A 25,308-nucleotide genomic window follows, 5' to 3' on the forward strand; every position below is an offset into this window, starting at 1 on the left:
CGTGTCCAAGGTTAGCTGGCTAGACGGGTAGCCCTCCCACCCCGAGCCCTGCTCTCCCATGGGAGGAGAAATGGGAGAAAACAGCTTGATCCTGCTCTAATCTGGTCTAATTATGAGGCAGCAGAGGGCAATGGGATTGTTGTCCTTTGGCCAAATATTCAGAAAACATAATTCAAACTCTGGAGGAGTCAACTGGTGATAAATATCACATTTGTAATTGTAATGTGCTGCAGATTTATTTAGGATGTTTGAGCTGTAAATAAAATGTACTTTGTGAATTATGTTTGATTCTGTATTTACGGAGTCTTTGCCAGCTCAACGCAGCGTACTGTAGTGCTTTGTGAACGTCTCGTTTTACATGTTTCTGTGGACAGTTTGATATTACTGTAATCTATCTCATTCCATCCTCACAAACTGAATCGCTGCCACAGGAGTGATAGATTTGTATCCCCGTTCCATTTCTCCGTAGAGTTGTTTATCTGAATGGTTTATGCGGCAGAGGCAAACCAATACGTATATCTGCCGGCGTGAAGTCCCTTATTCCCTCCCGGCATCAGAATTCTTCAGGTGTCTACAGGCCCAGTGGAGGCTGCTGGGAATGGATCGAGGCACCGGGCAGCTTGTCTTTACCACTGTAATCGACAGGTGGGCCCAGGAGAGCGCGCTTCACTCGTATTGATGCCTTTCGCCAGCTCTCGCTTGCTGCTTGATGAGCAATCAGACTGCCTCTTCCCTGATCCTCCTGTTTTCTTGTGTGCATCCTTACGTGTGTGTGTGTGTGTGTGTGTGTGTGTGTGTGTGTCCATGTCTATGTAACTGTTCATGCCAAATTGAAGCACTATTGCACATGCATACATGTGAGCAAGCACGGTCTGTGTGTACGAGCTGGAGGCATCTCTGTGCAAACATTTGCCAGCTTTAGCTCATCATCCTAGAAAGAGGATTCATGGGTTGAATGTACTTGTGAGTGTTGGCCGCCGCATCAAAAAGAACAGAAGCAGTCGGCTAACCGGCCGGATCAGCAGCCAGTCAGACTGCTACAGTGACTGCACCAGCCCCCTCAGGGACTCAGGCTGTTGGACTGGTGAATCTGGGCAGCATGTTCTGATCAGCAGCGGCCGTGTATCAGAACCGACGCCTGGGAAGGTTTTGGTGTCACACGGGGACCAAAGGTCTTAGTGGAGCCGATAACATCCATCTCTCAATCAAATCGTGCAAATAGTGATGCAAGCACCAAATTTGGCACGATGATTGCCGAGGGGTCACGAAGCAAAATATAAACGACTGGTCACTTGAAAATCCAAGATAAAGGCCATTTTTCAAGATGACCGCCAAATGGACCTGCGGATAATGATTTATTTATCTCATAGAAATTCATCTACTTGGTTGATTTGAGTGACCTTGCTGTCAAATTATCTGTTTTCTGGCATGCTGGATCTAATTTTGATAGTTTTAACAATTTTTAACTGCAAGAAGGCTGTCAAGTTTACTGGCGGAGGATGTTTTTCTTAAGGGAATGCATGTACTTGGTCAATTTGAAGGATTGTGATGTAGAGTTATATGTTTTCTTGTATGCTTGATCTAATTTGTACAGCTTAAACATCCTCCAATAAGTGTTTTCTTACTTCCTGGCCGTCCGCTGAGTCTTTGCTTTGTGTTTTTTTTGCGGCTTGAGAGTCAACAGTTCCAGTTCTAGCAGCTGGTGTTGGATATGGAGCTGCTCATATTCCTGCTGGTCTTTCAGGGAAGGAAACTTTGGACTACTGATCCCCTACTCCACCTAGTAGATGAATTTCTATGAGAGAAACCATTATCAGCAGGTCCATCTTGGATTTTCAAATGGTCAATCGTTCATATTTGCTCAGCGTCCCCTCGGGAATCATCATGCCATATCTGGTGCTTGTATCACTATTGTCATTATTTGTCCACTACCCGCTCCACTATCTCCCCAGAGGGGCTTGGACAGGTGTCTGTGAATGTGTGTGTATGGATACTGTATATGTGTATGGTATTTGCATGAGTGCATGCACATGTGTGAATAAAAGTGTCAAAACTATTAGTGTATAAAGCGTGTGCCCTCCGGGGTTATACACTAACATGTGTGCCTGTTTAATGTAGATGCATGGCGGCGTGCGCCTCGGCGTTCATCTAAGTTGAAATCTTCACGCTCGGGTGATGTTTTCTTTGTGCGTTCGCCTGTTTGCATGTTCGTGTGTTTGCATGTTCATGTGCAGCGAGGCCGTGCAGCCAGGCCGTACACCTCGGCCAAAACATCTAAGTTGAAATCTTCACACCTGGGTTCTATTTTGTTCTCGTTTGTTTGTGTGTTTGTGTGTTTGTGTGTTGGTGTGTTTGTGTGTTGGTGTGTTGGTGTGCGGGCAAAGTGCAGCTGGTGGGGGGGTTGATAGAGTAAACACTGGGGTCGGATTAGCTGGCTTGACTTCCCCAGAGGAGTGTGTCTGGATCTGGCTTCTCTCACATACTGCCGCTAATCCACTGCTGGGTTCTGCTGCTCCATCGCTCTGGGTCTGCTACCTACAGCACCCACGGGGGCACTGGGAAGGTGGGTGGAGGTGATATCTGTGCACGGTAGAGGTGGGGGGGTGGACTAATGTGTGATGAAGGGTATTTGGGGCATAAAAAGGATGCAGTCCAAACAAATGTCCATCTGCTATTGTGTGTTTTACTGCTCTGTTTGTTTTGATGATGGCCTGTCAGTGAATAATAACTGAAATAGAGAAAAATAAAATACAGGTGTGCTCTTCCCTTCATCCAGACTCAACGCAGGTGTGACATGGATCTTACAATTACACAAAAGCGCACATTCACACCTTATCCCGTGGCAGGTTACATGGTGGCGTACTGACAAAAACACGCATTGACAGTTTCACCGGCGTGCCTGGTGAGATCAGCGTCAGCGCGATGCTAGCTCTTTAGCTCAGGGCAACACTCTGAGCCACAAGTCACGGCAAACGGCTCAGTCGGAGTAAATATGGATAACAAGTGACATCGAAAACTTCAAAACCATTTCTCATCCATTTTTAGTCTGAGAGAAAAGCGTCATAAAACATGAATCACAATATTTAGTCTCTCCCCCACGTTACCCTACACCTGCCTATTACCTTCCACATGAATGCATACTCTTTCTCTGTTTCCCCTCTTTCCTTAAGGCTCACCAGCGTTACCTTATTACTACACGCTCACCGCACTCCGCTGTCTTTTGCTCATTAGGTTCTATATATGTTTCTATCAGATCCCCGCTGTCGGTGCCTGCTCCTGTGCTTTGTTCACACGTCTGACATTAAACATTCGTAAACCTTTTATCTCCGGAGGAAAAGTCTGAAATGGTAGAGACAGAGAGAGAGAAGGAGGGAAAGGGGGAGTGGAGAACAAGGGTTAAAGGTATTGATTGAGGGGATGGTGGCAAACATAAAGGTGAGAGACAGAAAGCAGATGTGAGTGAGAGAAAGACAGGGAAGGACAAACGGGCAAGAGGAGGGCAGAGTGAGGATGGATGGAGGTGTTTGGGACTGAAATAAAAAAGAGGAAGAGGGGGAGACGGAGGAGAGGAGAGGAGCAAGGGTAAAGCATTATAATAACCAAGCGGAAAAATAAATAGATGTGGAGCACAGAAGCCAGGACAACAAGGAAAACGTAATGAATAGTGAATAACTGGATACAAAATAAATGTGTTTATGAAAGAGATTTTGGGTGACACGAGCCATCGCTGGTACGCGGGCCGGGAAGCTCCGAAGTGTTTCAGTCATTTCTTCATTTAAGATGGAAAATATTTCAGTGGATGCTCCACAAACAACACGGGAAGCTGTTTGTGTGCATTTACACTGCAGGTCAAACAATTTAAAACCAGATGGAGAGTGTTTCAATTCAAAACTATAATTGGTGAAAAGTGATTCCACTGCAGCGATGCCCAACTTCAAAAGATGCTCTCATCATATAGTGAAATGTAGAATGAACAGTGTGGTGATACACAGACTTAATCATATGAATAAAAGATCAAAGGGAGAAGTTGCTGATTGAGAGAGAGAGGAGGAGAGAAGAAGCAAACGCCAGCTTTTTGATTCACTCAACTGAGGGGGTGATGGGGGGGGGGACGAGTTAAACACCTTTTTTTTGTGAGAGCAAAAACTGTGTTTGATTGTAAGTGCGGAGGAGAGACTTGTAAATGTGCTGGTGGTATTAAAAACGTACCGGGGTTATTGAGCGAGAGGTTTCTTGACAGTCCACAACATAATCTGGTATTCATGACAGCCGAGGCTAATCACACTGTGAAATACCAGACTTACCTATACTGAATAAAATGTTGCTATATGCATAAAACAGCACCTTTACGACGGCGCTACACGCTCAACCTTTGGGGGCCGTAAAGATGGGCAGTTTATACATCAACTGTAATCATTAAGCTGAGTTGTTTTAATGCATTTGTTCCTTTTTACTCATATTACCAATTCCCTGCTGAGGAGAAAATTACCCATTTGAATTCCCTTAAAATAGCGTGTGTGTTTCTTCAGCACAACAAACACATTCTGTTACGCCGTACTTCTCTCAAAGTGACTGGAATAGCTGCGTTATTATTTATACATGCTGTCAGTGTCTCACCGCCGAGCAGAAATCAATCAATCATTTTACAGTATGTCTAACACGGTGTGCCGTGTGCTCCGGCACGCAGGAGCGTAACAAGAGGCAGATTACTGGTTTTATTTTTGAGAGCTAGCATTACTTTTTGCAGAGCCTTCGTGGTGCACAAGGCTGAGGCAAATCAAGCACCCAGCTAAGCAGCTTAGCAAGTCCTGTAACACTTAGTGGTGCTCCCAAGGTGAAATGCATATGTCTGTCGGAGCAGCTCACTACATCCCATGTAGGTCAGTGGCTTACCTGAGGCTCACTTCCTGTTTCAAGTGATGGTTCACGGGGATCCTGGTGGTGCTTGTGTGCCATCTTTTCCTCGCTCGTCCACTCCTCACCTGTCACTGCCTTCGTCTTCTTACTCATCTTCACTGTAATGAAAATAATCAATAGCTCAGTTCAATTACACCATCAAAATATGTTTATTTGCCTTAAGCAAGAAAAACAAGGTGCGATATTGCATCAGCTTCTTTTGAACATTCATAACTTTGCTTCCCACATTCTTTCATTAGATGAAATTAAAAGTGCACATCTCCACGGGTAACACATTGATGTACCGTGATAAATGAAGGTGACGTGGTCAAGAAGTAGGTTAATATGGTGGTCAGGCAAGTTAAAAGTCTCAAAGAACAAAACAGTGATGATTTCACAGTAAGAACAGCCTCTTACTCCGGGGCTAATGCACACTAATGATCTTTAGCAGTGCTGAATGCTCCTTTTAATTATTAATGTATGGGCAACTTCAATTTATCTTTAAAGGTTCTTTATTTCATATCCAGAACATTAATATATCATCAACTATGTAAAGATATAGAGGAGTAATGTCTACCTAAGCAGAAAATGAAGTCTCTCCCTCTGTGTGTGTTGTAATCTGAGTTTCTCTGTGCTCTGTTGACGTAGCCGGTCCGGCTGCGCGTCATACAAAATATGTTCGTATGACTAAGACGAGACGATGACGAGACGACACCGACGTCCTTAAACACAAACTGTGAAGATATCAAACGATATCGTTGACGAAAAAAGACGAGACTAAAATATAGTTTAAAAAATAAAAACGTTACCAAAATCTCTCTTTATTTTTATCACTTTCCACCTTCTCTTCCTCTCTCTCTTCCTCTCTCTCTTCCTCTCTCTTCCTCTCTCTGTCTCTCTCTCTGTCTCTCTCTCTCTCTCTCTCTCTCTCTTCCTCTCTCTCTTCCTCTCTCTCTTCCTCTCTCTGTCTCTCTCTCTGTCTCTCTCTCTCTCTCTCTCTCTCTTCCTCTCTCTCTTCCTCTCTCTGTCTCTCTCTCTGTCTCTCTCTCTCTCTCTCTCTCTCTTCCTCTCTCTCTTCCTCTCTCTCTTCCTCTCTCTGTCTCTCTCTCTGTCTCTCTCTCTCTCTCTCTCTCTCTTCCTCTCTCTCTTCCTCTCTCTGTCTCTCTCTTTGTCTCTCTCTCTCTCTCTCTCTCTTCCTCTCTCTTCCTCTCTCTGTCTCTCTCTCTGTCTCTCTCTCTCTCTTCCTCTCTCTTCCTCTCTCTGTCTCTCTCTCTCTCTCTCTCTCTCTTCCTCTCTCTCTTCCTCTCTCTGTCTCTCTCTTTGTCTCTCTCTCTCTCTCTCTCTCTCTCTCTCTTCCTCTCTCTGTCTCTCTCTCTTCTTCTCTCTGTCTCTCTCTCTGTCTCTCTCTCTGTCTCTCTCTCTTCTTCTCTCTCTTTCTCTCTCTCTGTCTCTCTCTCTTTCTCTCTCTCTGTCTCTCTCTCTTCTTCTCTCTCTGTCTCTCTCTCTGTCTCTCTCTCTGTCTCTCTCTCTGTCTCTCTCTCTTCTTCTCTCTCTTTCTCTCTCTCTGTCTCTCTCTCTTTCTCTCTCTCTGTCTCTCTCTCTTCTTCTCTCTCTGTCTCTCTCTCTGTCTCTCTCTCTGTCTCTCTCTTCCTCTCTCTCTCTTCTTCTCTCTTTGTCTCTCTCTCTTCCTCTCTCTCTCTGTCTCTCTCTCTTCTTCTCTCTCTGTCTCTCTCTCTCTCTCTCTGTCTCTCTCTCTTCTTCTCTCTCTGTCTCTCTCTCTGTCTCTCTCTTCCTCTCTCTCTTTCTCTCTCTCTTCTTCTCTCTTTGTCTCTCTCTCTTCCTCTCTCTCTGTCTCTCTCTCTTCTTCTCTCTCTGTCTCTCTCTCTCTCTCTCTGTCTCTCTCTCTTCTTCTCTCTCTGTCTCTCTCTCTGTCTCTCTCTTCCTCTCTCTCTTTCTCTCTCTCTTCTTCTCTCTTTGTCTCTCTCTCTTCTTCTCTCTTTGTCTCTCTCTCTTCCTCTCTCTCTGTCTCTCTCTTCTTCTCTCTCTGTCTCTCTCTCTCTCTCTCTGTCTCTCTCTCTTCTTCTCTCTTTGTCTCTCTCTCTTCCTCTCTCTCTGTCTCTCTCTCTTCTTCTCTCTCTGTCTCTCTCTCTCTCTCTCTGTCTCTCTCTCTTCTTCTCTCTTTGTCTCTCTCTCTGTCTCTCTCTCTGTCTCTCTCTTCCTCTCTCTCTGTCTCTCTCTCTTCTTCTCTCTCTGTCTCTCTCTTCCTCTCTCTCTGTCTCTCTCTCTTCTTCTCTCTCTGTCTCTCTCTCTGTCTCTCTCTTCCTCTCTCTCTTTCTCTCTCTCTTCTTCTCTCTTTGTCTCTCTCTCTTCCTCTCTCTCTCTGTCTCTCTCTCTCTCTCTGTGTCTCTCTCTCTCTGCCTCTCTCTCTCTCTGCCTCTCTCTCTCTCTCTCTGCCTCTCTCTCTCTCTCTGTGTCTCTCTCTCTTCCTCTCTCGCTTCTCTCTCTGTGTCTCTCTCTCTCTGCCTCTCTCTCTGCCTCTCTCTCTCTCTCTCTGTCTCTCTCTCTTCCTCTCTCGCTTCTCTCTCTGTGTCTCTCTCTCTCTCTCTCTCTCTCTCTTCCTCTCTCGCTTCTCTCTCTGTCTCTCTCTCTCTCTCTCTGTCTCTCTCTCTTCCTCTCTCGCTTCTCTCTCTGTCTCTCTCTCTCTCTCTCTGTCTCTCTCTCTTCCTCTCTCGCTGTCTCTCTCTCTGTTTCAAACACACAACACACTGAGGTGGCGGCGCTCAGTCCGTCTCTGTCCTTCTTGTCTCACATCTCAATCCTGACAATCGTGTTACGATAATGTATAAAGTTGGCGGTTTGCGGGTCGGGACAGGATGGGTCGGGGTCGGATGGTTGAGTAACGCATATTTTGACATGCTGGGTGATCGGATTGGGTCTCATAACGGTGGGCGCTCATTAGCGGTTCAGTCAGGAGGACTCAAACTAACTGCAAAGCTGCATTCTTACAGTTTTTCTCGATTGTTTACACACATTTTCTGAAAGCATGCCTCATACTCTCAGAACTCTACACACAAATCAAAAAACACACACACAATGGGCAAAACCCCTCAATTCTCCTGCAAAATGAAACTTTACATTCAAAACAATGTTATTTCTTCTCAAAATGGTATTTTGTTTTCAAATGACACACACACCATCATATGAATAGACATTTATAAGAACCAGTTGAACACTGATGTGCTCAATGTAAAACACTATGATGAATGGAAAACACTTCTTCTCCATTCATCATAATGACTTAGGCCTTTTTTTTGTTCAGTGTTACACTTACTACAGACAGTACATACATAAGTGTGTTGTAAAATATTTTAGAATATTGTTTTTATACTCAGAACACACAAATACACGGTAACAAATATATTTTATTTTCCCCACAAAAACAATGTACACAGTGTACATCCCAACCAACACAAAGTTGCACATACAGTGGTCTACATACAAAACAACAGAAGAATTTACTGTATACAGTTACAGTAAAAAAACTATGCTGCATCCTCTCTTCTGTTTCGGTCTGGCCACAGCACCTCATCCACATCACAAGCAATGTTTTCCCTGGCCAAGCAGCGGGGGAAATATCGCTTAGCATGTCGAATCCAGCCATGAAAAGCATCAACTGATTGCTAATTGTAACACTGTGTGACAGGTGTTTGCCCATGTGATGAGTCAGTGTGCATAGTAGGGCAATTGACTTTAGAATTTTGAATGACAGTGTGTTCCTTGTGAAAACGAGATTTTCTTCATGAAAATTGTGCCAAATGCAGAGAATTGTGTGTAGTGTTTTGAAAAAGTGTGTTTTAGAACTGCAATTTGAGTGTAAAGCAGGAATTGTGCTTGTAGTTTAGCAGAATTGGTTCAGGGGGTTGGTGCATGAGTTACATGTTGTGGTCATTGTGTGTCAAGTACCAGTATTTGTGTGTAAACAATTGAGAAAAACTGTAATCATCAACCTGTGTTTTTTTTATCAGTAATAATGATAAGATAACATTTTATGTGAAATAAGTTTGACTAAAAATACATAAGATATAATCTGATGACTAAACAGAACTAAAATTAAATGAAAAAAAGCCTTTGACTGAAATTAAATGACTTTTTGGTGACTAAAACTATGAAGGATAAAAATGACTAAAATGTGACTAAAACTAATAAGTATTTTTGTTTTAAGACTAAATCTAAAATAGCTGCCAAAATTAACACTGATGTAGGTCGCGGCCGCCGCTCTGCACTGCTCTCACAGCGGTTACAGCTGATAACGCCTTCCCGACCATGTTGAGAGCCGTGTGGAAACAATGGAAATGCTCCCAATCTTGCATTTAGCACCTTTCTTTCTTTCAAAGGTCACTATACAGGGGAAGGTCATTTTTTGTTTTTCTGAACAACACTCACCCGTGACACAACACATCAATCATACCTGACAACAACATGCACACAGCTGGCCACAAAAGACAGAACTGATTCTCCATACATAAAACTAAAACTGTAGAAAATACACAGAGAGTATCCACAAATAAATCATGAAATAAGAAGAAGAAGAAGAAGAAGAAGAGAAAAAAAAATTAATAAATACAAAATAAATTTAAAAAATATAATAATAGTAATAATAATATAATAATAATAATAATAATAATAAGTATAAAATAAAATAAAAAAGGAAAAAGAAGATGCTACTACTGGCTACTCAGAGATTACTGTAGTAGATTTCTCCATTTAGAATTTAGCATCTTTAATTGAATAGTTTGAAAAGGTGGGTAACAAAACAATCATAATTGTTAATAATAAAATGATACAAAAAAAAAGGGGGAAAGGGATAAAATCCATTTTTCCATTGAGAATGAAGCCCAGTTTGTCCAGAGCTGAGCACAGCTGAGCATCATGGGTAAGTTGAGCTGGTGGGTTAGATGACTCACCACTTCTATCTACACAAAGACATCACAGATTGAATCCTTTCCTCCGTTCTCTGATAGAAGAGAGCACATGCAGAATGAGATGAGAGAGCCAGGTTACTCTGGGTCAGAACATTAGAGCTTCTCTGCATCAGATGTTGGCTAAAGATAAAGACCATAATAATGCATTGAAATTAGATGCATGTGAGATTTTAGTATTATATACAATATGAATTCATTAACTAATTCTAGGGCCGATTTGCTGTGTGAAGCAGTTTTCTAAGGTTATGTAATCATATACATATTCTAATGAAATTAACTCAAGATAACAAATGTTTGCTGAAGTGGGATTTTTCCGATGTCGCGGAGCAGATGTGTGATTTGATCAGAGGTGAGGGATCAGTCTCCCTGATCCAGCATCACACACGTATATATACGTACTGTACACTACACCAACCTGTTGAGTCTGGCTGTCGTGTTTTCCAGCAGATTATGTGCTGTAGGTGTAAATTAGGTAAACTTAGAAAACCAAAACTGGGACATTTTACAAAGACACCACTCATCTGTGCCTGAAATCCAACAGGTGGCAGCTGAACATGTTCTGGTGAAATTGCCAAAAAACCAAAAGAGATTTGTGCATCTCTTTTCTTTCTGCAGTATGCGGAGAGTCTTACATCTTACCTCCATAGGATTTATGTTGCCTGTACTTACCGCTACCCGGGGGCAGGCTGTGCCAAAAAAAAACAAACTGGGTCATACTTCGAAATTGCTTTAAACTCATGTTTTTGTGTTAGTTTCCATGGATGCCCAGCAACCGTAATTATACACAGCAATTACTGCCTGAGGTGAACGCACATTTGTTTTGCTGTACTAGCATAAAATGTGAAAAGCGAATCCATTTACCCTGTTCTCCCCACATGGCTTTGAACATAAACACCTGTGTCTGTGCGCGGTTTATTGCATGCATGGGAAATTGTGATTCAAAGACTTTGTTTGGGATTTGAAGCTCTAACATTTGCATTTTACATGTTAGTATTTAGATGATATTTGAACCCAGTGTGATCTACAGTGAAGATAACGGCGTAATAAGCCTCAACTACCAGATCCCCGTAAAGAGCAAGCAACCGAACTTAAGGAGTGCAAAGGTTGGGCCCTTTTGGTTCGTACAATACCCGTGAGACCATAAACGGATACTGTTGGCTTGAAATGGTTGGAAAAGAAATAGAATAAGTGCCGGACAGAGAGACAGAGGGGATATTTTGAGAGAGCAATTAGAGTCAGTAGAGGAGAGAGGATATGATTCAGGGAGGAAGGTGAGACAAGTTTTCAGCCTGCAGTGGGAGACGTACCTTATCGCTCTTTTCCCCTCTGATGGGAAATGTGTAAAATCTCCTTTTGTCTAATTCGGGCCCCCCCGATCCAAGATTAAGCTGACTGCACAGAATCACAATCACAATCAATGGAGGGTATAACAGGTATGCTGCTGGGATTGTTTTTGCTGGTGTTGAAATTGAGTGCACATTGATTGTGGAGTGTGATTGAATTCCATTTTAATGCAATTTAACCGGATGCTCTGAAATGTGTGCGTTTTCATTTTGCCTGTGCCTAAATACCAAATTGCAGCAATCAAGACGTGATCTCCACGCTCCCATTGTGATTGCCCTTTAAAAGACCAATTAGACTCGTCGTGTTTGATGAATAAATACCTGTGCGGAGCGGCATGATGTATTTGTTTTGGGTTTCATCTTTGTCTGTGTTTAAGAGTCAAGAGTGGAAACTTCCCAGCAGCGCGGGAGGGAAGGGAGGTGGAGGAAAAGTTCTTGGTGTCATCGTCACTGAGGCTCGACTCTTTTCTCCTTCCCACTGTTATGAAGGGCTGCTTTACTTACAGGAACAAATCAGGAAAGACTTGAAAACCAGCCAATTAGACTGTTGTCAGGCTATTAAATAAGTGTTATCAGTCGCTATAAGAAGGTATGAAAGAACACGACAGCGACCTCTAGTGACAGTAGTAATTATGACAGGAGCAGAAGCGAAACTCAGGTACTGTAGTATAGACAGTGTGAAACTCCATACGGGGTGGAGGTCAGAGACGATGGATGGAACACAAAGACACGGGTTTCACTTAGGAGACTGTGTGAAACCAACACTGTGTAGTTCTCTTCGTGTTCGTAATTATTTTAACCCCAAACACAATGTCTTTCCCTAAACGGAACTAAGTGTTTTGTTTTCCTAAACCTAAAGAAATTGTAGTTTTGTTGCCTAAACCTAAAGAAGTTGTAGTTTTGTTGTCTAAACCTAAAGAACCATTTTTGTTTGTGTTCTAAATGTGACGTTTTATTCAGTTTTTTCAACACGCTGCTTTTAAGTTTCACTTTCTCTTTTACAATGTAGTAGGTATAGTAGGCCCCTATTGACCCATATCTATGGTGCTTATAGCGACTGATGACGTCTATTTAATGGCTGATAACGTCTATTTAATGGCTGATAACAGTCGAATCGGGTGCAAAAACTAACATTATACATTGAAAACGGGGCTCCAGAAAACCTGCTTTATCTGCAAAGAAACTAAGGGGAGCATTTAGCCATGTGACTGTGAAGGAAAGTGAGATTGTGAACCAATTATTTGGGCCTGATTGGGTAAGTGAAAGGCATGACGCAGCATAAACACAGAATAGGTTTCACGGATGAATTTGCTGAATTTGACAGTTTGGGGCTTGTATTCCAGCCTGTGGTGCCCAGCGACTGGAAAACCCTTCTATTAAACTTTAAAAAATGCATCCCTAGAGCAGCTTCAGGAAAACTGCTTCTCACATTTGGATCCCGTCCACACAGCCTTCCATTGTTGCTCTAATTGAGCTAAACTTCTGTTTATGATCACTCCAGGCCGACTTGTGCTTTTGGATTCTGTTGTGCTTCCTATAAGATAAAGTAAGTAGCGTCTGCTTCGTGCTTCATTTCTTTTCCTCTCTTGTATTTATTGTTTTGCCGACTGCTGTTGTTATTTCGTCTCTATCTAGTTGTGCTCCTTACCGTCGAGCGTCTGCGCCCGCCTGAATATCTCCAACACCCCACTTCCTTTAGCTTCCTTTAGAATTTCTTCCTCCGTTGTGTTTCCAGAGCTATGAGTAGATATTGTTTAACAAAGAAACTGAACCACCCCCATCATTCCTTCAAACAAGACTGCAGAAATGTCACCAAATGAAAAAATAAATCATGACTGTCTGAGTCAACTGATAGTGAGAAACTATTCTTCAAAGAAACTGAGATGACACATGAAAAAAAAAAAGGCATTAAAATGCATTTTCTCTTCAACAACAGTTTGAAGGAGTATTTGACTTACAAAATGGCAGCTTCCAAGGATATTGGATATTTCAGGAGAATAGCAGAACAAAGGTCTTTGAGTATAAGTTGTAAAATATATATACTGTGTATATTACTGTGAGTGGTCCTTTATAACACCTCTGTGGATCGTATGACATTGTGTGTTCCGTGTCTTTGTTTTATTCTCCAGCTTCACTTGATCTAATTCAACCAGTAAATCCTGTTATTCATTTATTTCAGTTGTAAAATCCCTTTGTGTTCAGACAATAACATCTCTATCTGAGGAGAAACATCTGGGCATGTTTACAAAGGAATTTATATTTCTATAAAGTAAACTGTGAGAGCATATGTATAACAATACATCTGAAGTGAGACAAAATTGGTTTTTCTTCTCATGGAAACAAGTGAAAACGTACACCTCATATTCATTACTGCAGCATATCGGATCCTATTCTACATCTAACAAGTGATGAAAATCACATTCATATTTCTGCAGACTGCTACAGTAAAATCATTTTCAGGCACACACGTTGCTCCAAATAACATCTAATCCATCCGAGCATGTTGGAGAGGAGTGGAAACCATTTCAGGACTCATTGATTGAGGAGAATATTGTGGTCTGAATAATAGAATAATAGAATGATAAATAGACTTGAAGCTGAGCGGGGCTGCCATTAGTCTGTCATGGAAACGCTTCATTCAAGACCATTTCTGTGCCGCTGTGAACCCATGGCAACTAAAAATGTTTTATTAAGTTCATTTTTGGACAGCTGTGGCTGAAGCAGCGTACTGGAACATTCTGGTGGGAAACAGCAGGTTGGGGATGGGTCGGGGTCGTTCGAGCTAGAGCCTTGATTGAGGCTAGATTTCCTCAGGATTGAACTCAAAGCTGCTATTTCAAAGGCAGCAGGTACCATCTCCTGTCTGCAAAGATTTGTTGATGCATGTGGAGATGAACTGAACCACGATGGAGGGAACAGGATTTAAAGATAGGTGTAGTAGGTACTGGGCCGAGGGAGCAAATGGTGCGCTCAGGATTAGGTATGATGGCCTGCAGAGGCCAGCTGTGACCTCAGTGGAGGGTTGAAACGCTGGTGGTGGATCCGGCAGCTGGGCCTGCCGTTTATAGCTGGTACATTTCTGAGGATACGATACATAATGCAGGAGCGGCGGGCTGGATTCTGAAATCAGCCGGGTTAATCAGGGTCTACTTCTTAACCGAGAGGAACGGGTTGAGGTCTGCTGGATCATACAAGAGATTCTATTAAAAGGTGTCCTGCGGAGATTTATCTTTTAAACAAACACAAGTTCTGTTTCCATGAAGAGTTACTCACCAGAACTCATTGTGTATACCCGTCAGGCTCTAACAAATATGGTGAAAACATTAGCAACACATTTTAACTTCAGTATTGTTTACGTCCATGTTTAGCTAGTCTTCTTCTTCCCAGGCTTCACTGGAACATTGCTGCATATCAGAGCACGTTACTGCCACCTGTAGATCAGTGAATAGTCTGAAACGCTGCGTCCAAAGCTTTCTTCATACGGAAGTAGGCGCGGTTTTATCTCTCAGCCCGTCGCCCACTTCCTAGTATTTTCTAAATGATGCAGTGGACTGAGGCTCAGACCCGGGGGGGGGGGGGGGGAGTTACACTTAAACAAAGAAAAAACTACAATATAGAGATTTTTTAAAATAGCTGTTTCACCACCATCCACAATTAGTTTGAAATGTTTCCAGCTGTGAGAAGCTTCTTTCTGTTTGCTTCCTTTAATATGCATATTGACTGTTTACTTCATTTAATCACAAAAGCAAGTTGCTTTTGAGTTTTTCAGATTTTGATCTTGAACGCCTTGAGCAACAGAAATGAAATGGCTATAATAGACTATATTAAAAATGAATTAAGTTCAAATAAACATAAAACTACCAAACCCGTGTCCAACATGAATAGCTATCATTGGAGTGACACTGGAAATGTTCTTTATCCCAGAATAAACCAAAGTTGTTTATTAACTCATGAAGCACAGAAACAGAAACACTTGGCCTGAACACCAGAACATCGTCGGCATATATGAGGCGTTTTTAATGTATGACTGTATAGATCCAAGTGTTAATCTGTCTTTGATCATAATCAGTCATGCAGGGGAAGGAGAGAACAGCAGAGTAGGCGGACTAATGCTCTGTATAGAATTATAGGTTGGATACGCACACACTTATACGCACATAAACACACACTTATACGCACATAAACACACACTCATACGCACATAAACACACACTTATACGCACATAAATACACACTCATACGCACATAAACACACACTCATACGCACATAAACACACACTTATACGCACATAAACACACACTCATACGCACATAAACACACACTCATATGCATGGCCATGTTGCCTTCTCTTTCCTCTCCTCTCCTCTCCTCCAGAGCTCCACAACAGGAGGCGGCTTATTGAACAAAGCTCTGGGGCGGGAACACATTCCATCATTTCTAAATGAAACAAGTCTCATTTTTCTCTTTCCTCTCTCTTGTCGCCTTTCTCTCTCTTTTCCATTCTCCATCCATACTCCAGTTCTCCAAGTCTGCCTCTGTTCCTCTCTCTATTTCTACCTTTCTTTCATCTCCCCCACATGTATTATATCTTATTCTTCTTCCCTCCTCCTGTCTCCTCTGTCTGTGGACCAGGTAATTCCCTCTCTGCATCCTCCTCTGGGCAAACGAGATGACCCACTGCTTCCTAATTACCTCTGCACTCTCCTATTCTTCTACCATTATTCTATTAGTATCTACTACATAATAATCATCAGAGTGGAAATTGGATGTAATAGCTTAGAGCAGAATGTCTTATGAACAACGATGCAGGACACAATTAAATGTCTTTGGTTTCCCAAAGTAATTCAGTCAAGTCTGCGCTAAATAGATGGGCTCAAATGGAAGAATTATGAATGTTAGTCACAACAAGGGGAGATAATCTTCTATACTGTACTTCTAAATAATGTCCTGCTTTGTATGTATTTAGTGATGAAGGAGGTTTCCCGTTTTAAAAGGAAGGGGGGGAATGCATCCTTTTCTTCACCATCAGTGTAATTGTTGAATGTTATAGATTTCAGGTTATTAAATATGCTGGATTGAAAATTGCACGTTTTAGTGAACTCTAGTATATTCAGATTTCAGAGTAAAAATGCGATTGGAGCACACTCAATCATTTCACCGTTGATGTGGAACACTTGTATCTTCACTCAGATGAATAAAGGAATAACATGATGAGCCCCAGTTGTCCTTACTTGAACTTATAAGTTTACAGTTCATATGATATCTTACGAAAGGTTATCCCTCATTTTTTTATGCATTTTCCTCATAGACTGTATATAAGAAGTGGACGTTCTGCTGTTTTGAAGCCTCGAGTTCAGCATTTTGGTCGTCGCCATCTTGATATTTGTCCGTTATCGTATCTTTGCAACCAGAAGTGAGAGGAGAGGGTGGAGGTAAGTGCAACCGAACGCTGAATAAGACATTTTTAAGTGACCAAAAAGGTTATAATTAACTTGCATGAAGTGAAAACAAACTGAGAAAGAATTAAAGTTGTAAGTCGAAAACACAGAGAACTCCCAGACCGGACAACGCCGTGGTAGCGACCTGTCAATCACAAGGTAGCTCCGCCCTAAAGCATCCCCTGCTTCATGGTATATCTGACTCTAAATGGGACCATCATTTACTAAATGAATATCATGCTATATTGAAGAAGACTTGAAACTAGAGATTGAGATTGAAGTAGGCTTATTTTCTCATAGACTTTTATACAATCAGACTTCTTCTATACAACCAGAGGAGTCGCCCCCTGCTGGCTGGTAGAGAGAATGCAGGTTTAAAGCACTTCCACATTGGCCTCACTCCTAAGACCTATAAACATCTTGTACGCCCACGTTAAAGGCGCCAGGGGTCTGAGGCAATGTTTGCAACCCACCCGACCCGTCTTGAAACACGGATAAAGGAGTCTAACGCACGAGCGAGTCAGAGGGTGCAAGCAAAACCCTGTTGCGCAATGAAAGTGAGGGCCGGCGTGCGCCGGCTGAGGTGGGATCCCGACCCCGTGGGGTCGGGCACACCACCGGCCCGTCTCGCCCGCACCGTCGGGGAGGTGGAGTGTGAGGACCCAAAAGATGGTGACGAGAGGTTAACGTCACGCTGCCGTAAAGTGGTATCGGTGCCGTGGTATCGGAGCTGTTTTGCGAGTACGAGTACATGAGCACAGTATCGTACCAGATACCCAATACTGGTATCGGTAACAGTGCATCCCCAATGGACACAGACATACCATAAACTTAAAGTGTATCCTACGTCATACAGAATGATGTATAACCACGCCAGCTTGGAGGAGGCAAAACTATGTTGTGTGTGTAACCGTTAGTCCAGACTGTTGAAGTCAGGAATCTCTACAAGTTCCTCATCTTATGTTAACCTCCAGACACCCGGAGTCTCCTCACATATTGCATGAAGGACTCTCAAAATACCAAACAGATGGCAATGAACAGATCATACATATCTTCATGACTAATACAGTATTTCCACCACAACCGTGTTTTGACAAAAAAATCTTAGCACAAGCTCCACTACCTGGAGCGTTAACATATCGTGACCTTCACAAAAAGATAGAATTTGCTCAGGGTTGTTATCACATGACCTAAGTATGGAACTTCTTCTGTCTCGTGACGTGAGGCGATTATAACCTCTGTCCCTGTTTAAAGGTGATTTCTGGTTCCGTATGTCAGTGGCCTCATGATCTTTCTCCGGCTGTCCACTGACTTCTAGTCAATAACATCGGCGCGTTACCAGTCGATGCTGTGACAGGCTTTGTCTTGATGTTCATAGACAGCTGCTATTGTTCCTTCAGTCACGCTTATCCAAGAAAATGTCCAGTAAGAGGATCTTGTGATAAGACGTTTTAGTCAAACTACAATTTCCTAGATCAATAATGAACCAAGTTCTACAAATATCTATATAATATAGTTGATATCATGTATTCTGATAGCCATATGCTCTTCATAACAGTTATGATAGCTGTTGTCCTGATATCACTGCAACAGCAGGTGTTCATTTCATTTATCTTATTTCATGGAAGCTCTCAGTCTGACGCCTGAAATCACATCTCCAGGTTTGGCCTCCATATCAGCATGTTTAAATTAACCTCCCTCTTTTTGGCTAATTGCTTTGCGTTGTTGATGAATCTGGCTTCAGTGGAGGTTCTCTCATTAAGGTGACTGTGTGTTGGCTTTATGCTGCACATTGCAATAAACATGTAATCTTTGCCTGTACTCTCTGCACACCTGTCCTCCCCAGAAGGAGGACCTCTTTCTCTCACTTCTTAAGATTCTCTTCCTGATGAGTTGTTTGCTTGTTTTCATTGAGGGCTGCAGATGTAATTATCATATTCAACAGTTGTTTTGTAATGAAAGCGCCGGTACTCCGAAAGGGAAGACTAAAGACATAAACTGGAGTTGACAAAAGAACACCTCCCACTTGGAGCCACTACAGCACATTCACTTTATGAAGGAGTATTTTTCTCCAAAGTGCCCTGCAGCATGTCAAGTGTATGAATATTTAATAGTTAGACTTGAACCCATAACACTTCCTGTGGCTACATTTACATGCGTGGAGCAACACAGTTATCGGCCATATTCTTGTCGGGGGTTAAGCTGTGCACCTGCACCTTTGATAAACTGTCACTCTTGTCATGAATAAACCAGTTTGAGAATATGAGTGTACACTTGTGAGATACATAATTTCCTCATTATTTCACTGACATTAATTCTAATACAGGTGAAAGAAATTAGATCCGAGTACTAAGAACAAAAGCTCGAACGGCTTTGTGCTTTTTTTTGGTTGATATCTGAACGCCGTCAGAGTCGGAGAGTTTGCACAGATGGCAAAATCCAAAAGCACAAGATTTACATTTAGTATCGCTCTGTGCCAGGCATCTTAACTGTGAGTCTGAGCTTAGACAATTTAATCAGGTGTTTTCTGTGTTAAGCCGACTGCAGGCAGTTCTGTGTGCGTGTAAATACGCTCCTCGTTGTTACCATACGGTTTGCTTTGAGCTACTCTTGCAAAAGCAATTACACCATTTTTTGGAGCATGTGTCTCGTGTTTTCATCTCTCCTTTACGATGGCCTCCATGATAAACATATAATAAAATGTTTAATAGCGTAGTAACAGTGTTGCTATATACTCTGATATCAAATATACACAGTCTGATATACAGATATAAAAAGACCCAAAGCTGCTGCCTGGCATGTGAAGGTGAGCGCTGAAGGTTGCAGTGAAGGTCCTCATCCACATATAGTATCTATCATACCGCCTGGTGTTTGCACACACTCTGTATTTCCTTCACCTGTGTGGCTCTGGGTGGCCTGAGGAGCACATCATCATTTCCATTAGCATTACAAAGGCCCCGCATGCACAGAGGTCTCCTCCTGCCGAGCACCTCATAGAAGTCAGTCTGCATCTTATGGCGCCGTTATTAGGCAGGATAAAAACTTAAAAGGTAGCATGTAGGATAGGAATGTAGGGGGAAGTTTCCATACAGTAAATGATCAGAATGTCAGTATGTTCAACCGGAATTCCAGCCCGTTCTCATTCCCAGGGCGTTAAGTACCGTGGCTATGTCACGGCTGTCGGCGCCGGTATGAAACACGCCGGGCGTTGCATTAACTATAATGTAAACCCATCTGCAGCAATAGTAAACGCTCTGAGAAAGTGCACCAGTAGTGTGGTGACGTAGTTTAAAGAGCAAAAGAAACACAGCAGGTGGGCTCATGCAGCCGAGGCCAACCCCCGCCAGAAACGAGTCTGACTTACTGCAGAGAACTTTTTAAAGTATTTAATTTAAATAATTTGGACTAACTGCAATTGAGCTAAATACATTCTGTTTCTTTAATAGTAACTAACATTTGTAATATTTTACATAACCTATTAAATAAAAATGTGTTGCTTCACATTAGTGGATATTAGATATTAGATATTGTGCTGTAGGAAAGGTTGAATAAGTCTAAAATGGACTGAGAGCAGAACTCAGCCAGTACTGTGCATGTCTGATAAATCAACACTCAAGGTTGACATAAGATCCACAATAACTACGGTGAAATGATGCTTTAATATGTAACATACTTATTAAACGCTACATTTCAGTAGCTCTAGATTAGTATAGACCGGCCTGTTAGGAGCATCACACAGAGATCTCCATGCCACAGTAATCTGCTTTTCATGACCATAGCTATTAGATATTGATATTGACTCCCCTGAATCCTTCGTCACGGCTCTCCTCTACGGTCGCCGTGCTGCAGGATGCCGATAAAATAAGTTTGATGGAGACCTCCGAGCTGCAATTTGTTCAGACCGAGCTGTCCGTGCACCCGGTGATACGCATTGTATACAAGAGGGATAAGTCTGGCAGCAGCACTACTCCTGCTACCTACCGAGGGAAGGACAGAAACCATAAACACCATCAAGCCTGGCTGCAAGCAAGCAGACACTCACCATGACTCACGCTCACACAACCACAGGCCGACACAGTCAGTGTGTCATCACACCCAATATCTCTCAATGTGATCTTCTGTATCACTGACTTGTTTATGTTATCCTAATTGATTAACTAGAACCACCATTACTTTATACCTAAAGGAACAGTGTGTCACATATCAGGGGATCTATCAGCCGAAATGGAATATAATATTCATAACTATGTTTTCATTAGTGTTTAACCACCTGAAACTAAGAATGGTTGTGTTTTCGTTAGCTTAGAATGAGTCCTTCATATCTACATAGGGAGCAGGTCTTCTTCACAGTCCTCCATGTTTCTACAGTAGCACAGAACGGACAAACCAAACTCTGACTCTAGAGAGAGACTTTCGGGTTTTTATGCTACCTGAAGGTCACCGCAGTTCTGACCTCCGTTGCTCCTAAAGTAGTGCTATTATGGTATGTATGGCCTCTGAGCCAAGCCCCCCAGGAAGAGCGCAGTTGCCAGATGACGGTGCAACAACATCCGTGTCCGTCACGTGATGCCATTGGGCCCAAAAATACTTTTTTCCCATAGACTTCCATTGGGAAAGAGACGTCTGTAACTCAGAGGATCATTTTTTTTTAGGTCAACTTGGGAGGAGGAGTTAAAGGAAACGCTACTGCACCTGCTCTATGGACCCAACGCGGGATGCACCGATACCACTTTTTTCAGTACTTACATTTGGGTACTCTCCGATACCGAGTACCGATACGAGTACTTCTCTGTGCCTAAAAACCCTCGTTAACAGCCAGCTGGAGGGTGTGAGTGACACACGGCAGGCTGGGGAGTCCCGCATACATGGCGGTGCGCCGCTGCCGGCTCTAGGTCGGCTTGGAAAGGGAGGAGTGAGCAGAGGAGTATTCAGCTGGTTGCAATCTGCAACCACACCACTAGATGCCTCCAGATCCTTCACACTGTACCTTTAATGTTAAATGTTATCATATTTGCAGCTTCCTAAATCAGACTGTTGAATCCGAAAATGAATTAGCCGAGGAGAACACCGAGGAGAGGAAGTTGAAAGAGGTGTTAAAAAGAAATGGGAGTGAGAGAGGGAGAGACGGACAGAGAAGGAATGTGCAGAGGAGAGAAAGTGGAGAGCGAGTGAGAGAACGACAGGCAGAGACAGAGCGATAGAAAGTGGGGAAGTGAGAGCGAGCCTGTGGGAGAAGAAGCACCGGCAGAATTTCAAGTTGCGCTTATGGCATTGCTCTCACACCTTGACCTCTACTGTTCTTGCCTGGGAATAGCTCAAGGCCTGCCAGACACTGTTCAAGGCTGCTGTAATTCACTTTGGAGCAGGGAGATAAAAAGCAAAGACAAATCCGATGGAAAACTCCACTTGTTGCTCTTTTATTGTATTTGTAGTCACAGTGGAGCAGGTGAAAACACAGTTGTGTCCACTGTTGATAAAAAAAATGGACAAAAGTTTCCTCCTGTGGTATTTTTTACTGCCGCATTGACAAGAAGGTAGGAGGGATATGCTCATAAATGGACATTTTCCTCCCACTTCAACTCGTTGAAAGGAGCATTACACACATCTAGCAACACTCAGCGGACTATTAATAGCTATTTCTCCTCTTTGTGTTCGAGAGGAACCAGCACATATTCAGTGAGCCGCTGTCTAAAACAGCCCTCCTCTACCTGAGCTGGCAGGCGCAGATGCTTCATTGTACACAGAGAATCAGGGAAATAAATCTCCTCTGTAAATAGCTCCCAGACTCCGAGAGACAGATTATTGCTCAGATCAAAAGAGGACCGAAACAACGGCACCTCCAATATGCTCGTTAGTCTCAGGCAGTTAAACCGAACATACCTTTTGCACGGTACGGTTTAGTACGATAGATAAAGGCTTTGCATAGGCGCCGAACAAACGCGGAACACGACGGCCTTTTGATAAAGGAAAATGACAAACAAGCAAGCTGTACTTGATGTCAATTGAAGCTATTTTGTCGGCTGTTTAAGCTGTAACAGCAGACTACGACGGGCTGACTAACACGCTACTACCACTGTGTAATAAATAAGAGCCAATTATAAAAAAATACAATTAGGTTGTTGGAAGCATCGAACACCTGCCGCGGTTTACTGATGGATCACTTTGATTTGAGGAGGAATAAACAAAGGAAGTCTTTTTCTGGAATAACTGCTGCAGTGATTTTGGGAGAGATCATTACGAGAGAGAGAGAACATGCTTCTGGCAATCCTTTATTTCATTCCTCTGCCAGCAAAGCTCACATAGCAAAGCTAGCTCGTACAACAAAACACATCATGCCTGCGATGTCTGTCTCCTCCACACCAGTAGCTGTGGGATTCTGATGTTTAAACTGCAACACACACACACACACACACACACACACACACACACACACACACCACACACACACACACACACACACACAAACACACACACACACACACACACACACACACACACACACACACACACACACACACACACAGTAAAAAGCTAATAAGCCGAACCAATCCACCATTACTGAGCCACATTCTGCTAACGATATTCTGATGAGTCCTCTCTCTTATTGCACCTATTTTTGTTCTAATACAAATATGCTGAAGTTGTGAATTAATGAAGCTCTGCAGCGCCTGCAACCACCGGAGAAAAGGTAAACAATGGGGTTAGAAATATAGGCTACAGTTTATATGCAAAAGCAAATCATTTGCAATTTTTAAAAATACATTATGGAACTCATCTGACAATCTCATTTGAATAATGCTGCCAAATGTCTTTTCATTGCCATAATGGCTCTCATTTACATTGTAGCGCAATTCTGGATCCCTGCACCGTCGTCTGCCTCCGCAGGCTTTTCTAAACAGGAATCACAGAGTGAGCCGGTCACACCAAAACGTGTCACAACTTGAACCTGTATCTGGCGAGCTAACGAGCTAACGAGCTGGCCGGCCACAAACCTGTGAGCGCTAACCAATCACAATCTCTCCCTGAGCTTCTCCTCATCTTCTCTGTATTCTGCTTTTTACTCTCATCTGGCATTTTGTTCCCGGATTGTACATCATTTTTATTGAAGACGAACTAATCTTTCCGAGCTAACGAGCTTGCTAATTGCTCGCTAACTGTCAGTTGCTAATGGGACAGTTTATTAAAAACATTTGTATTTGTACCACTAACTCCTGTCTCATCTTTTGTGAAGCAGTTTGTTTTCCTCTGACAGAGGAGGGTAAAATAAGAGTGGATGGTGGAACACACGACTAATGAGCCACAATAGCTTCCTCCATTCTGGACTATCTGGCTCTCCGTTTCCTCCAAAGGTCAACACCGTCAATACGCAAAGGAGGTTTGTCTTCTCAATGCTGGTGTGACCAGCAGAACTCTACAGCCAGAGAAGATCTACCATGTCTCAACACGGTAAAGAGATGGAGCATATTTCCTTTATATACAATGGAATAAGGTAACCTTTATAATGGTTTATACAGTGAGATGTAACCACTGGGTTTCTCACTAGTTAATTAATCATTTACCAATTCTAGATAGATCTGTTACAAACCAGTAATAAGAACAAACCTGGGGTTGCCAGGTTGTGAAAAGCTTTATGTTATACATGTTGATCCATATTCTCTTTCTGAAAGGTAAGTGGTCAAACGGTCCAGTCAAGAGGATTTTTACAAATTTGGCAACCCAAAATGTTGTTTTTATTAATGAATTATGACTAGCAAGCAGCTCCGGGTCTGAGAAGTGAAGCCAACGCTGAAGAGCCTTAAACCTGCGTTCTGTCTAGCAGCCAGCAGGGGGCGACTCCTCTGCTTCTATAGAAGTCTGATAGAAAATGAGCTTCTACTTCTCTCTTGATTTATGACCTCAGTAAACATTGTAAACATGACTTTATGGTCTCAATCTCTAGTTTCAAGTCTTCTTCAATACAGCATGATGTTCATTTAGTAAATGATGGTCCCATTTAGAGTCAGATAGACCATAAAGCAGGGGATGCTTTAGGGCGGGGCTACCTGCTGATTGACAGGTCGCTACCACGGCGTTGTCCGGTCTGGGAGTTGTCTGCTTTTCTGTCTTACAACTTTAACCCTTTCACAGTTTGTTTTCACTTCAGGAAAGTTAATATTAATATTTTGGTCGCTTAAAAAATGTTCCATTGTGCTTAGCTCCACCCTCTTCTGTCACTTCTGGTTGCAAAAAAACAAGATAGTGACGGCCAAAATGCCGAACTCGAGGCTTCAAAACGTCAGTCCACAAACCAACGGGTGACGTCACGGTTCACGGTGACTACGTCCACTTCTTTTATACAGTCTAGACCAGGGGTCAGCAACCTTTACCATCAAAAGAGACATTTTAGGCAAAATAAAATCTGTCTGGAGTCGCAAAACATGTGATCATTGTGATGAAGGTAACACAGTTTATAGTCTAAGTATATAGTATATCAGTCTAATGCAGTGAGGGCCAAAGAGACAATGTACTACGGAGTATTAGGGCCACATTGAGGGAAAAAAAACATCTGAGATTTACAGAATAAAGTCAGAATATTACGAGAATAAAGTCATAACTAAACGAGAAAAAAGAATAACATGTAAAATTACTACTTTATAATATTATAACTT

At 42.5% G+C, this 25,308-nt stretch overlaps 1 long non-coding RNA gene across 1 annotated transcript in view; it reads right to left on the bottom strand.

The window, feature by feature from the left end:
* Positions 1 to 25,308, bottom strand: part of LOC119496824 — a 68,227-nt gene that overhangs the window by 2,123 nt on the left and 40,796 nt on the right. The window contains exon 3 of the long non-coding RNA XR_005208822.1: positions 4,894 to 5,015. This is a non-coding gene — a long non-coding RNA (uncharacterized LOC119496824). The remainder of the gene's footprint in view (positions 1 to 4,893; positions 5,016 to 25,308) is intronic.

This window comes from Sebastes umbrosus, chromosome 11 (genome assembly GCF_015220745.1).
Source record: "Sebastes umbrosus isolate fSebUmb1 chromosome 11, fSebUmb1.pri, whole genome shotgun sequence".
NCBI classification, from domain to species: Eukaryota; Metazoa; Chordata; class Actinopteri; order Perciformes; family Sebastidae; genus Sebastes; species Sebastes umbrosus.